We start from the raw sequence: 12748 nt of genomic DNA, 5'->3' as shown, positions 1-12748 counted from the left end.
ACGGTTAACTTCAGTCCAGGGAACTCCACACATTCTTAAATACTAGAAAATAAACTCCCAAGGTAGCCAGGGTGTTACAAGCTGATGTTGGCAATCAGGAATTTCTTACTTACAAGTAAGAAATTCCTGACAAGGCTGGGGCTTTAACCCTTTTATTGCATGTGAGTACTTTGTAGCCTTGTATGAATACTAAGCAGGGAATTCTGATTGAGGTGCCTGGAGAAAAAAGGTTTAAATTGTACACACAGTGGCAGCACGGTGGCGCAGTGTGTTAGACCTGCTGCCTCACGGCGCTGAGGTCCCAGGTTCGATCCTGGCTCAAGGTCACTGTCCGTGTGGAGCTTGCACATTCTCCCCGTGTTTGCTTGGGTTGCGCCCCCACAACCCAAAGATGTGCAGGGTAGGTGGATTGGCCACACTAAATTGCCCCTTAATTGGAAAAACTGAATTGGGTACTCTAAATTTATTTATTTTTAAATTTAAAAAAATTGCACGCACAGTAAAGGGAAGCTGTGATTTCCCATTTTTACAACCCCCCCAGTTCATTCACCAGACAGGGTCCCTATAAATGGCAAGAAAATGCTTGAACTGAAATAGATTATGGAGCATATCTGACCCGCTCTCAACCTTGCCAGCAGCCCTTTTCTTCTATCTTCCAAATGCTGCAGAGTTTTAATCCACAGTTAAGCTTAGTGACTTTAATAATAATACTAATCTTTATTGTCTCAAGTAGGCTTACATTAACACTGCAATGAAGTTACTGTGAAAAGCTCCTAGTCGCCACATTCCGGCACCTGTTTGGGTACACGGAGGGAGAATTCAGAAGGTCCAAATTACGTAACAGCACGTCTTTCGGGACTTGTGGGAGGAAATCAACCCGTTTGTGATTTTGTAAAATAAGCCCAAACTTATTATTTGTATTATTCAGCAATCGCACATTTCAATCAATTTTACACCCAATCATGGATGTATTTTAAAGTTTTTTATAATTGAGTCATGTCATTGAATTTTAAAGCATCAGTGGATCAATAGGAATTGGGTCCTCTCTCCTCTGATACTTTCCTCCAACCATAAACTGTCTGCTATGGGTTTCCTTGTTGAATATCTTGTAGATATGGAGATCAAAACTATCCAATTGAACATTAGGAGCAAGTTTTTAAAATGTGTATCAAAATAGCAGTAATCATCTCAATAAAAAATATATGTTTATGCATTTTATGATATTGTAACCAGACTTCATTATCTTTTAATTTCATTTCAGCATCTATTCGTTATATTGGATGGATTTGTGGCTAACTAAAAGACAATGTCCTGTGTAATCAGGAAACAAAATATACCCAGCTGGTTAGAACTGGTGATAATTATACTAGCCTTGGAAATAATTTATTTACAGTGTAATAAAGCAAACCAAAGCATATAATAAAATCTGCTTTTTGCAGATGTGAGATCAAAAAAAAAATGGATTCCTCATGTGCTTAGGATTGGAATGGCTGTCACAAAACACCAAAGCTTTTTTCTTACTGTACAAGATGACATATGATTACTTTGATTAAATTACAGCCCTGATTTTATGATTTCCTGCTTTATCCTGTTTTAATTCCCACGTGTTTATTTTTAAAATTGATTTTTAAAACAATAAGTTACTCATAAAAGTGTGAGTATTTCTCTTGTGGTTTTAAAATACTATATGTGCCTGTTGATGGATACAAACTTGCACACACTTGCTCTATCTTACACACATACCATACAATGGCAAATGATTATTTTATACGTCCCTTGGTAGCTTTGGTCTTTCATATGTTAAAAGAGACCAACATCTTAACTTGATTGCTCTACAGAGAGCTGACACAGACTCAATGCGCTAAATGGCCTCTTTCTGTGCTGTAATAGTCCTATGAGCTGCATTTTATTTGTCCCAGCTGGCTTTGAATTTGGGGTGGGGGTTGGGGAGGGGGAAGGGGTGGATGCCCATCCTAACCCTTCCCACCCACCCCCAAGTCACCTCCATCATACAGCAGGGTGGGTAGCCCCTGAAATTGGTAGCCCATCTGCCAATTTAAATACGACTGGCCGGGAACTCATGAGGGTGGGACTTCCTCCAGTGAGAGACACCCTGACACCCTATTTAGGTTACCTGCAGTGGGTTATAGCGGTGGGTGGGCTGAGTGGAGTGGGTTGGCATGGAGAAGCTCAGCTCCACATCCAGCAACCCACCTTCTCCCACCATAATACTCAGCCCTATGAGTCTAGATAAATCTCAGAAATTGGTAACCGCACATCAGTAATGCCATCATTAGAAATGGCAATCTTGTGGTTTGCACGGCATTAAAGCCATATAAACAATTTATTAAATTGTTAAACTAAAGGCTAATGTAGTAGTTGACTTAAATATTTAAATTGGAAATCGTATTAAATTAGCAGAGTGAGGGTTAAGTTAAATCCATAAACCTACATGCACAGTTTTAAATTTATTTTAGCAAAGGATGATTGAACTTTGATTAGTTTGCAAATAACCTGTCAGACTGCTGTTAATGCAATGAGTAAGATACTAGATAAGTTCTGGCTGGATTTGTTGATCCCAGCTATAAAACTAGAGGCCTCAGGCATCAACAACCAAAGGAGGGAATTAAAAAATCAGCTATTGTTGTTCCCACCACAGATCACTAGCCAGTCCTCGGTTGAATGTGTGCATTTGACAGGGACAGGAGGGATCAGTTGTGATGGGCCCTGAAACTGAATAACTTACTGACATTCACTGTCCAGATTGATATTTGAAGAATTAGCCCTTTTGTGTGGTATTAAAGAGTGCCCAACAGATGTGTCATGATGTCCCACAGTATGTGTAGAATTTCATAAAAGCGTTCTGGGGGCGTCATTCTCCGACACCCCAGAGGGTCGGAGAATGGCCGTTGGCCGCCGTGAATCCCGCCCCCGCCGGTTGCCGAAGTCTCCGAAGGGAGAAAAGGGGTCCGAAAAGTCGGCGGGGCGTTAATGGCGCCGCTGCCGCGGAGAATGTCACGGGTCTGCACAAGGCAGCCGATTTTCGGCCTGCCGATATTCTCCCTTCCGGATGGGCCAAAGTCCCGTCGACGTGATGACTGTTCACGTCGACATGAATCAAACCTCCTTTTCATCGGCGTGACCCGGTGCTCCAGGCTCACGCCGACCAGCGTGGAGGTGAGTGACGGCCTGGGGGGTTGGCTCTGGGCAGGCAATGGTGTGGCCGCAGTCTGATTGCGTGAGGAGAGGTGTGTCTCGGGTTGTGTGTGTGTGTGTGCGGCGGGGGGGGGGGGGGGTGGTTAGAGTAGGCTGGGCTCCGGGGGAGTGCCGGGAGGGGGTCCGTGCCGGGGTGGAGGTTGGGGGGGGGGGGGTCCGTGCCGGGGTGGAGGTTGGGGGTTGGGGGGGTCCGTGCTGGGGTGGAGGTTGGGGGTTTGGGGGGGGTCGTGCTGGGGTGGAGGTTGGGGGGGGGTCCGTGCTGGGGTGGAGGTTGGGGGGGGGGTCCGTGCCGTGCCGGGGTGGAGGTTGGGGGTTGGGGGGGGTCCGTGCTGGGGTGGAGGTTGGGGGGGGTCCGTGCTGGGGTGGAGGTTTGGGGGGGGTCCGTGCCGTGCCGGGGTGGAGGTTGGGGGGGGTCCGTGCCGTGCCGGGGTGGAGGTTGCGGGTTGGGGGGGGGTCCGTGCTGGGGTGGAGGTTGGGGGGGGGGTCCATGCTGGGGTGGAGGTGGGGGGGGGGGGGGGTCTGTGCCGTGCCGGGGTGGAGGTTGGGGGGGTTCCATGCCGTGCCGGGGTGGAGGTTGGGGGCATCCGTGCCGTGCCGGGGTGGACGTTGGGGGGGGTCCGTGCTGGGATGGAGGTTGGGGGGGGGTCCGTGCTGGGGTGGAGGTTGGGGGGGGGTCCGTGCCGAGGAGGGAGATGGGAGGGCAAGTGAGTTGGTCCACCTGGCCAGGTGCCAGCCTCCAACAGTTGGACCCATGCGGTCCATGCCACCTGGCTGGGGCGAGGAGGGGATATGGGCAATGATGACATGTCGTCGTTCCCCTCCCCCCCACCAGGCCGTCATGTTTTCAGATCATCCAGCGATGTTGGCCGCCGTGGTGGCAGCCGCTCATGTCTATGTTGCCCTGGATGAGGAGGAGGAGGAGGAGCGTGCCAGAGAGGCGGCGCAGGCTGCCGCAGAGGGGCAGGTGGCAGCCGCCCAGGCTGGAGGGACACCTGAACGACAGGACGAGGAGGGGGAGGAGGACATCGCGGCCCCACGGCAACGGAGGCACCCGAGGGCGCCCCGTGTGTACCGGCCCCGGCAGTCATACCAGGACCTCACGGACCGGGAATGCAGGAGGAGACTCCGGATGAGGCGGGAAACCGTGGCACACATCTGCCACCTGCTGGCACACCTGTCACCGCGTGGCACTGGCGGGGGACACCCTCTCCCCGTGTCCGTCAAGGTTACGGTGGCCCTGAACTTTTATGCAACGGGGTCATTCCAGGCACCGAGTGGGGACCTGTCCGGCATATCGCAGACATCGGTGCACCGGAGCATCCGGGCAGTGACAGATGCCCTATATGCCATGGCGCACCGCTACATCCGCTTCCCCGTGGACCGGGCCAGCCAAGATGCCCGGGCCGTGGGCTTCTCCGCCGTTGCCGGGTTCCCCATGGTCCAGGGCGCGATCGATGGGATGCACGTCGCCGTGCGGCCACCTGCAGATAACAGGGCTGTGTTCACTAATAGGAAGGGGACCTATTCGATGAACGTACAGGTGGTCTGCGACCACCGCATGATGATCCTGCACGTCTGCGCCCGTCACCCAGGCAGTGTACACGACTCATTTGTGTTGTCGCGGTCATCCATCCCCGGCATGTGCGAGGGACGCCATCCCCGGCTGAGGGGCTGTTTGCTGGGCGACAGGGGCTACCCATTGAGATCGTGGCTGATGACGCCTATACGGAGGCCACGCAATGAGGCGGAGAACCGCTACAATGATGCCCATGTAGCGACAAGGGGAGTGATCGAGAGGTGCTTTGGTGTGCTGAAGATGCGTTTCAGGTGCCTGGACCTCTCTGGGGGCGCCCTCCAGTATCGGTCAGATAGGGTCGGCCGCATCATTGTGGTGTGCTGCGTCCTGCACAACATAGCCCAACAGAGGGGCGATGTGCCGCAGGCAGAGGAGGGCGGAGTGGAGGAGCAGCAGGAAGAGGCCCAGTCCTCCCCAGATGAGGGGGATGGGGGCAATGGTCAGGGCAGACAGGGTAGACACAGGCGGGTGGCTGTCCACCGTTACCGGCTGGCCCAGCGGGCTGATAGACGCCTGCTTCACTGACTAGATGGGCGTGGGAATCGGGTAGTATGGCCACAGACCGCACACCATGGCAACAGCCGACCACCCACACCCCCCACCCATCCACCCACCCAGCACCCTCACCCCCTCCCCAACCCCACCCACCCCACCCGCATGCACACCACCCTCACCCCCCCATTGCCGATCCACCTGCAGCACAACAGGCCGGGCTCACACAGTTGCGGGTGGACGCGTGTCTATCGCAGGCCATGGAGGATGATGACAACCCGCCCTGCGATGAGCTCCTGGCTCTACATCGTTGGACTATGTCTGACCCATGGCCACAGTACCACCATCCACCCGGACCATCCCTGCATGCAGCTGTGACACTGCAGCGCACGGTCCCGTCCTCTGCCCGGGGGATGTTGATGGCGGCCCAGGGGGAAGGAGGCAGACTCACCTGGGGCTGAGGTAAGACCACCCCTCACACACACACTTGCGCTCAACGTACATGACACCCCCGCACACTTTGGACAGAGCACAAAGGCAGCTTCGGTAGGTGTAACATTGACTTTAATAACCAAAGGAGTTCATGCACGTGCCCTAGCCCCTAAAACTCATCTGTGCCCTGCACCCGTGCCAACTTACTCAGTGTCTAATTGTTTGGCCTTACGGGCCCTTTGACTACGTCTACGTGGTTCCCCAGACGGTACAGCAGAACTGGAGGTGGACTCCTGTGATCCCTGCCCTCTGACACTGGATCCCTTTGGCGGCCGTTTCTTGGGGCGTCCTGGCCTAGATGGGCCAGGCTGCGGCCCGGGCGACTGGGATGGCGAGCTGCCAGCCTGTCCTGCCCGTTGCCCACCCGATGCACCTGGGACGGAAGGGGGGGGAGTCCGAGGTGTCGCGGTGTACCGGGACCTCCCCTACAGAGGGAGCCGGGACGGACCACACCACCTCCTCCTCCCTCGGGGTGCCCGATGGCCCCCAGGCCTCTCCATGGGTGGGGGATGCGAACATCCTGGCCATCCGACGCCCCCCCGACATCTGGCGCTGCCAGTCCTGGAGGCCCGTGCTGATATCGACAGGGGTCTGCAGGTTTGCAGCCATGGAGCCCAGGGTGTTGGCAAACCCTGTCTGTGACAGTGTGACGCCGGCTCGCACATGGCCACTGGCGCCGATGCCCTCAGCGATGGCCTGCAGAGACTGGGCCATGGCCTGCTGAGACTGGGCCATGGCCTGCAGAGACTGGGCTATGGCGTTGAGCGCCTCTGCCATCTGGCGCTGGCACTGGCTCATGGCCTCCTGTGAGAGGGCAGCCATTTCCTGGGCCACAGACGCCGCCTGCACGGAAGGCCCCAGGCCTCGCAAACCGTTCCCCATGTCTGACACCGTCGCACCCATTGCCTCCACCGCGGATGCCATCCGTGCGGTGTCAGCCTGGGTGGCTCGCATGACCGGCACCACTCCCAGCTCCTGGACGCGGGTGGACTCCTCCACCTGCGACCGCAGCCGCCGCAAGCCGCCCGTCACCCTCTTCGCTCGTCTCCGGGTCGGTGGTTGCATCGGATCTATGTGTGGGTGTGGTAACTGCAGGAACCCGGGATCCATCTGGGCGGCATCCTGCTTGGGCTGGGCTGCCCTCCGACCGCCCGGTCCCTCTGCTGCTCCTACCTCTACCTGCTGTACCGGGACGGCTATGTTGTGCGCACCAGTGAGTGTACCAGACGCCTCATCACTAAAGTGCCCAACCGTGGTGAGTGTTTCTGCGATGGTGGAGGGTGTTGGTGACAGCAGTGGCGTTGTGTCGTGCTCTCCGTCCCACTCTGAGTCCATGGCACTTTGGGGTGGGGGTTCGTCTCCACCCATCCACTTTGAGTCACTGTCCGGTATTTCGTCTTCCTGGGTAGTGCTGTCCCGAGTCGGGGTGTCCTGGGTAGTGGTGTCCTGGGTAGTGGTGTCCTGGGTAGTGGTGTCCGGGGTAGTGGTGTCCTGGGTGGTGGTGTCCTGGCTCGGATGTGACGGGGGCCTGTGGCTGCCCCCCTCGTCGCTGGGTGGTAGCTCCCGCACGTGACGGGGGTGTCGTCTCCCTGTTGCTCCAGGTCTCTCCGTCTCCCGTGGTGTGCGAGGGGCATCCTGCGGGCGTCGCATGCTGGAGGGTCCGGGTCTCTCCGTCTCCCGTGGTCTCCGAGGGGCATCCTGCGGGCGTCGCATGCTGGAGGGTCCAGGTCTCTCCATCTCCCGTGGTCTCCGAGGGGCATCCTGCGGGCGTCGCATGCTGGAGGGTCCGGGTCTCTCCGTCTCCCGTGGTCTCCGAGGGGCATCCTGCGGGCGTCGCATGCTGGAGGGTCCGGGTCTCTCCGTCTCCCGTGGTCTCCGAGGGGCATCCTGCGGACGTCGCATGCTGGAGGGTGCGGGTCTCTCCGTCTCCTGTGGTCTCCGAGGGGCATCCTGCGGGCGGTCTGCATCTGCGGGGATGGGTGCCTGGACGTTTGGTCCTGCGATACACAATGAAGCATGCATGGTTAGACATCAGGCAGTGATCAGGTGATATGGGGGAGGGGGATATAGGGGAGGGGGGATATGGGGACGGGCTGTCGGTGGCTCACTCGCTAGTACGCCCCCGACCTCTGCATCAGCAACCTCCCGGTCCTCAGGTCCGCCAGCCAGTTCCAGGGCCCTTTTTTCGTGTACGGTCAGTGGCCTCTGATCAGCGGGCCCTCCTCCAGTCCTCACATGCTCCCTATTGTTGTGTGCGCGCTTCTCCTGTGCGGGGGGGGGGGGGGGGGGGGGGGGGGAGGGATAAAAGGCAACAGTGTTAGGCAGGTATATGAATGCACGCTATCGGTTGCGCGTGCATTGCAGAGGTTAAGGTTAGGGCTGGATTCACTTGGGGATATGGGGGATATGGGGGAGGGGGGATATGGGGAGGGGGATATGGGGGAGGGGGGATATGGGGAGGGGGGATATGGGGGGGGGATATGGGGGAGGGGGGATATGGGGATATGGGGAGGGGGGATATGGGGGAGGGGGGATATGGGGGAGGGGGGATATGGGGGATATGGGAATATGGGGGAGGGGGGATATGGGGGAGGGGGGATATGGGGGATATGGGGAGGGGGGATATGGGGGAGGGGGGATATGGGGAGGGGGGATATGGGGGAGGGGGGATATGGGGGAGGGGGGATATGGGGAGGGGAGATATGGGGAGGGGGGATATGGGGGAGGGGGGGATATGGGGGATATGGGGAGGGGGATATGGGGGAGGGGGGATATGGGGAGGGGGGGATATGGGGAGGCTCACCCTGCCTGCTCTGACGAGGTTGTTCACCTTCTTGTGGCACTGGGTGCCTGTCCGCGGTGTTAGGGCCACAGCGGTGACGGCCTCTGCCACCTCCCTCCACAGATGCCGGCTGTGGCGTGGGGCAACTCTGCGGCCGTGCCCGGGATACAGGGCATCCCTCCTCTGCTCCACCGCGTCCAGGAGCGCCTCCACATCGCGTGACTCGAACCTCGGTGCTGAGCGACGGCCAGCCATCCAGTCGGGTGTTGCGGTCGGGTGTTCCGGTCGGGTGGGGGGGAGCAGCGCGGCCTTATGAGCCGTCACGCCGTGCAGCGCGTATGACGCTGCACGGCGTGAACCACTGCGCAAGCGCGGATCCCGTTACGTCGCTGCTAGCCCATTTCGGGCCGCAGACTATCGACCCATTTTTCCGACGTGACGCAAGTCGGATTTGCGCCGTTTTTTGCGCCGATCGGCGGACTTTCCGCCGATAACGGAGAATTTCGCCCATTATGAGATCAGCTGCAGAACACTCTTGAGTAACAGTCAAATTTCTGAGTCCCTTTTTTAGGCAAAAAGTTAGAGTTGGCTTTTCCACAGGTAATTTTTTGAGGGCCTTACTTTCAACACCACAAGCACCCCCCCCCCCCCCTCCACTCAGTGCCAGTACGCCTGGTCCACGTTTGTGGAAACCAGTGCGAAATAGCGCCCACTTGGGACCTCCAAGGTGAGGCTGTTGGGTCCCGTACCTTGGGTAACTCTGTCGCGAATATATTTAAGTGAACTTAACCCGAATCGGGCGCAACAAGGCTGTTCGATCGCGACAATATTTTTTGAGCTTAGATACGGATTCTATTTAGATATGTTAATCATAATTTACACTAATACGTATATGGGAATGAGTTAAAGGACTATCATTTAACTGAGTAACAAAGCATACACAAATTAGAACAAGTATTAATTCAGCAGAGAGTGAAGTAGGCTTAAAAATAGCCAGATGATGCCCTGAATAAGCAGCATGATGTTATGCACCAGAGAGACTCAAAGCCCTTTTTACATTACGTTTTTAGGTGGACAATGCCCAGTTGTTTGCACCTGATCTGAACGTCCCGTCCCATCTGGAGATCATTATAGTCTTCAGCTGCTCGAGGCTTGTGCTAATACTGCTGACAGCTCCCAAAATGTGTTGGATAAGTGGTACAGTATATTGTGAAGCACTGAGTTTTTGATTCATTGAAAGGGATTCACTGCTTATGGTTCTGCAATGCACGTTAATTCCAGTGAGTTTCTGGTCAACACTACAGATTATGGAACTACAGTCATTGCTCTTTTGTAAAAATAATATCACCAGAGTATGCCTCATGGAGCTAATGATGTTTATAATGTAGGGATTGAAATCGTGATCTCAGGACCAATACGTTGCTAAATTGCCAAAAAAAAAACATCAGCCACGTATTTAATTTGGATATCTACTATAAACAGATTATTAACATTATTACATCAGTTAGCTGCCACCTAACATTAATGGTAGGGACATTAATGGAAACATTTCTGAGGGACAGAATTAATCGCCAGTTGCGAGGCAAGGATTAATCAAGGATCATCAGCATCAATTTGGCTAACAAATTTGATTACATTTTGTGAGATGACAGGTATGTCGATGAGGGCAGTGCAGTTGATGTAGTCTACATGGACTTCAGTAAGGCTTTTGACAAAGTCCCACATTGGAGATTGATCAGGAAGGTAATAGCCTATGGCAATTTGGCAAATTGAATCCAAAATTGGCTTAGTGGCAGGAGGGGATGATGGTCAAAAGTTGTTTTTGTGACTGGAAGCCTGTGTCCAGTGGTGTACCACAGGAGTCCCCGCTGGGTCCGTTGTGTTGGGTGTTCTGATGCACAAATGATCCAACACGGCTGTAGATGGTACAACGCTGGTTTATTGTCTAAACATTGGTAAGAACTAACTGCTGGCTTGGGTACATGCTTCACCAGCTAACCTGTGGACCCAGCCCTATCACTATCTTAGTGAGGCACTCAGCACATGGTGTATGTCTGAGTGGCGCGCTGTGAGCTCTGTGCTCTGAGCTATCTCCTAGTAGAATGAGCGGGAACTGTGGTGTTCCCTGTTTTATAGTGCGTGTGCTCTCACTGGTGATTGGCTGCGATGTGATGTGTGTGCTGGTTGATCCAACTACCTGTCCATCAGTGTGTGTGTGATTGCACCATGATATGCTGATGTGGATATCATGACAACCCCCCTTTCACAAAGGATATGTGCCTACATGTGAATAAATAGAAATCTGAGTATGTGTGTGCAATATTTACAACATGTACATGAGGCTAAACTATATACAGAGGAAGGTGTCATGTGTAACAGAACAACGAAGTTGTACCAATAACAGAACAAATGCAATCAGCAAACGATGAGAGAAAACCTCTGGAACAATGAACGACAAGAAAAGAAACTCGTTAACAGTACTGTAAAACAATTCAGTGAGTCCAATGTGCTAACAGGCTCATAAGTCAAGTCTCTCAGGTGGGCGAGGAATTTGGGTTGACCGCCTCAAGGGTGGGTCAGGATCCACCGGCTGAGGAATGGGCTGATGTTTTCCATGGAGCAGGATGGCGAATTTCTGAAAGGGTGCAGGTAGTTCTCACAGTCGCTGGTTAGCTTCCACTACTGGTATCATGTCGTGTTGGGTGTTCTGATGCACAAATGATCCAACACGGCTGTAGATGGTACAACTCTGTTTTATTGTCTAAACATTGGTAACAACTAACTGCTGGCTTGGGTACATGCTTCACCAGCTAACCTGTGGACCCAGCCCTATCACTATCTTTGTGAGGCACTCAGCACATGGTGTATGTCTGAATGGCACGCTGTGAGCTCTGTGCTCTGAGCTATCTCCTGGTAGAATGAGCAGGAACTGTGGTGTTCCCTGTTTTATAGAGCGTGTGCTCTCACTGGTGATTGGCTGCGATGTTAAGTGTGTGCTGGTTGGTCCAACTGCCTGTCCATCAGTGTGTGTGTGATTGCACCATGATATGCTGATGTGGATATCATGACAGGTCCCTTGCTGTATGCAGTGTACATTAATGATCTAGATGTGAAAGTAGAAAGTATGATCAGTACGTTCGCAAGTGAAATGAAAATTGGTGGTGTGGTAAATAACGAGGAGGAAAGCTTTAGATTACAGGATGATATGGACGGGCTGGTCTAATGGGAAGAACAGTGACAAATGGAATTTCATCCTGAAAAGGGCAAGGTGATACACTTTGGGAGGATGAACAAAGCAAGGGATACAAAATGAATGGTAGGATACTAGGAAGTACAGAGGAATAGAGGGACCTTAGAGTGCATGTCCAAAGATTCCTGAAGGCAACAGGACAGGTAGATTGGGTGATTAAGAAGGCATATGGGCTACTTGCCATTATTAGCTGAGGCATAGAATATAAGAGCAGGAAAATTATGATGGAGCTGTATAAAACACACACTCGGCCACAGCTAGAGTACGGTCTGCAAGTTCTGGTCGCCACTCTATATGAAGGATGTCATTACACTAGGAATGGTGTAAAGAAGATTCAGCAGGGTTTTACCCGGGCTGGAACATTTCAGCTATAAAGAGAGGTTGGGGCTGTTTTCCTTAGTACAGAAAAGGCTGAGGGGAGACCGGATTGAGGAGTACAAAATTATGAGGGACATAAAGATGAAGAAACTTTCCCCTTAGCAGAGAGGTCAATAAAAAGGGGGCAGAGTGGGACATTGGAGAAGTGACCATGAAGAAATAAACATTTAGGGTTGGAATTGGGGAAGGAAAATGTTGCAGTTTGGGGAGTGTAGTGCCTAGAAATAATTTTAGTAGATGGGAGATGTTAAAGTCTGGCAATAAATTAGAGTTGTCATATGGTCAGATTCTAGTAGCATTCATGTGGGCTTTGACCCCTGGGTGAAATCAGGGTGGAGAGGTGAGAAATGATACCTGGGGCACTTGGTTAAGTGGTGGCACAATTGTTTCTGAGTCAGAATGCTTGTGGGATCAAGCATTCTGTATGGCCTGTATGGATAACCTCAGGTGACAATTCCATGCAGTGCTGCACTCTCTTTGATGCTGTCTTTTGACCAAGACTTTAAACCAGCACTGTTCTTCCCTCTCAAGTGGATGTAAAATATCTCAGGCTACTATTTCA

At 53.3% G+C, this 12748-nt stretch overlaps 1 protein-coding gene across 3 annotated transcripts in view; it reads right to left on the bottom strand.

Annotated features, from left to right (window-relative positions):
* Positions 1 to 12748, bottom strand: part of scube1 (signal peptide, CUB domain, EGF-like 1) — a 406877-nt gene that overhangs the window by 315647 nt on the left and 78482 nt on the right. The window lies entirely within an intron of this gene.

The sequence above is a fragment of the Scyliorhinus torazame genome, chromosome 19 (assembly GCF_047496885.1).
Source record: "Scyliorhinus torazame isolate Kashiwa2021f chromosome 19, sScyTor2.1, whole genome shotgun sequence".
Classification (NCBI taxonomy): Eukaryota; Metazoa; Chordata; class Chondrichthyes; order Carcharhiniformes; family Scyliorhinidae; genus Scyliorhinus; species Scyliorhinus torazame.
The sequence above is the reverse complement of the archived record's forward strand: the minus strand, read 5'-3'. Positions and strand labels throughout refer to the sequence as shown.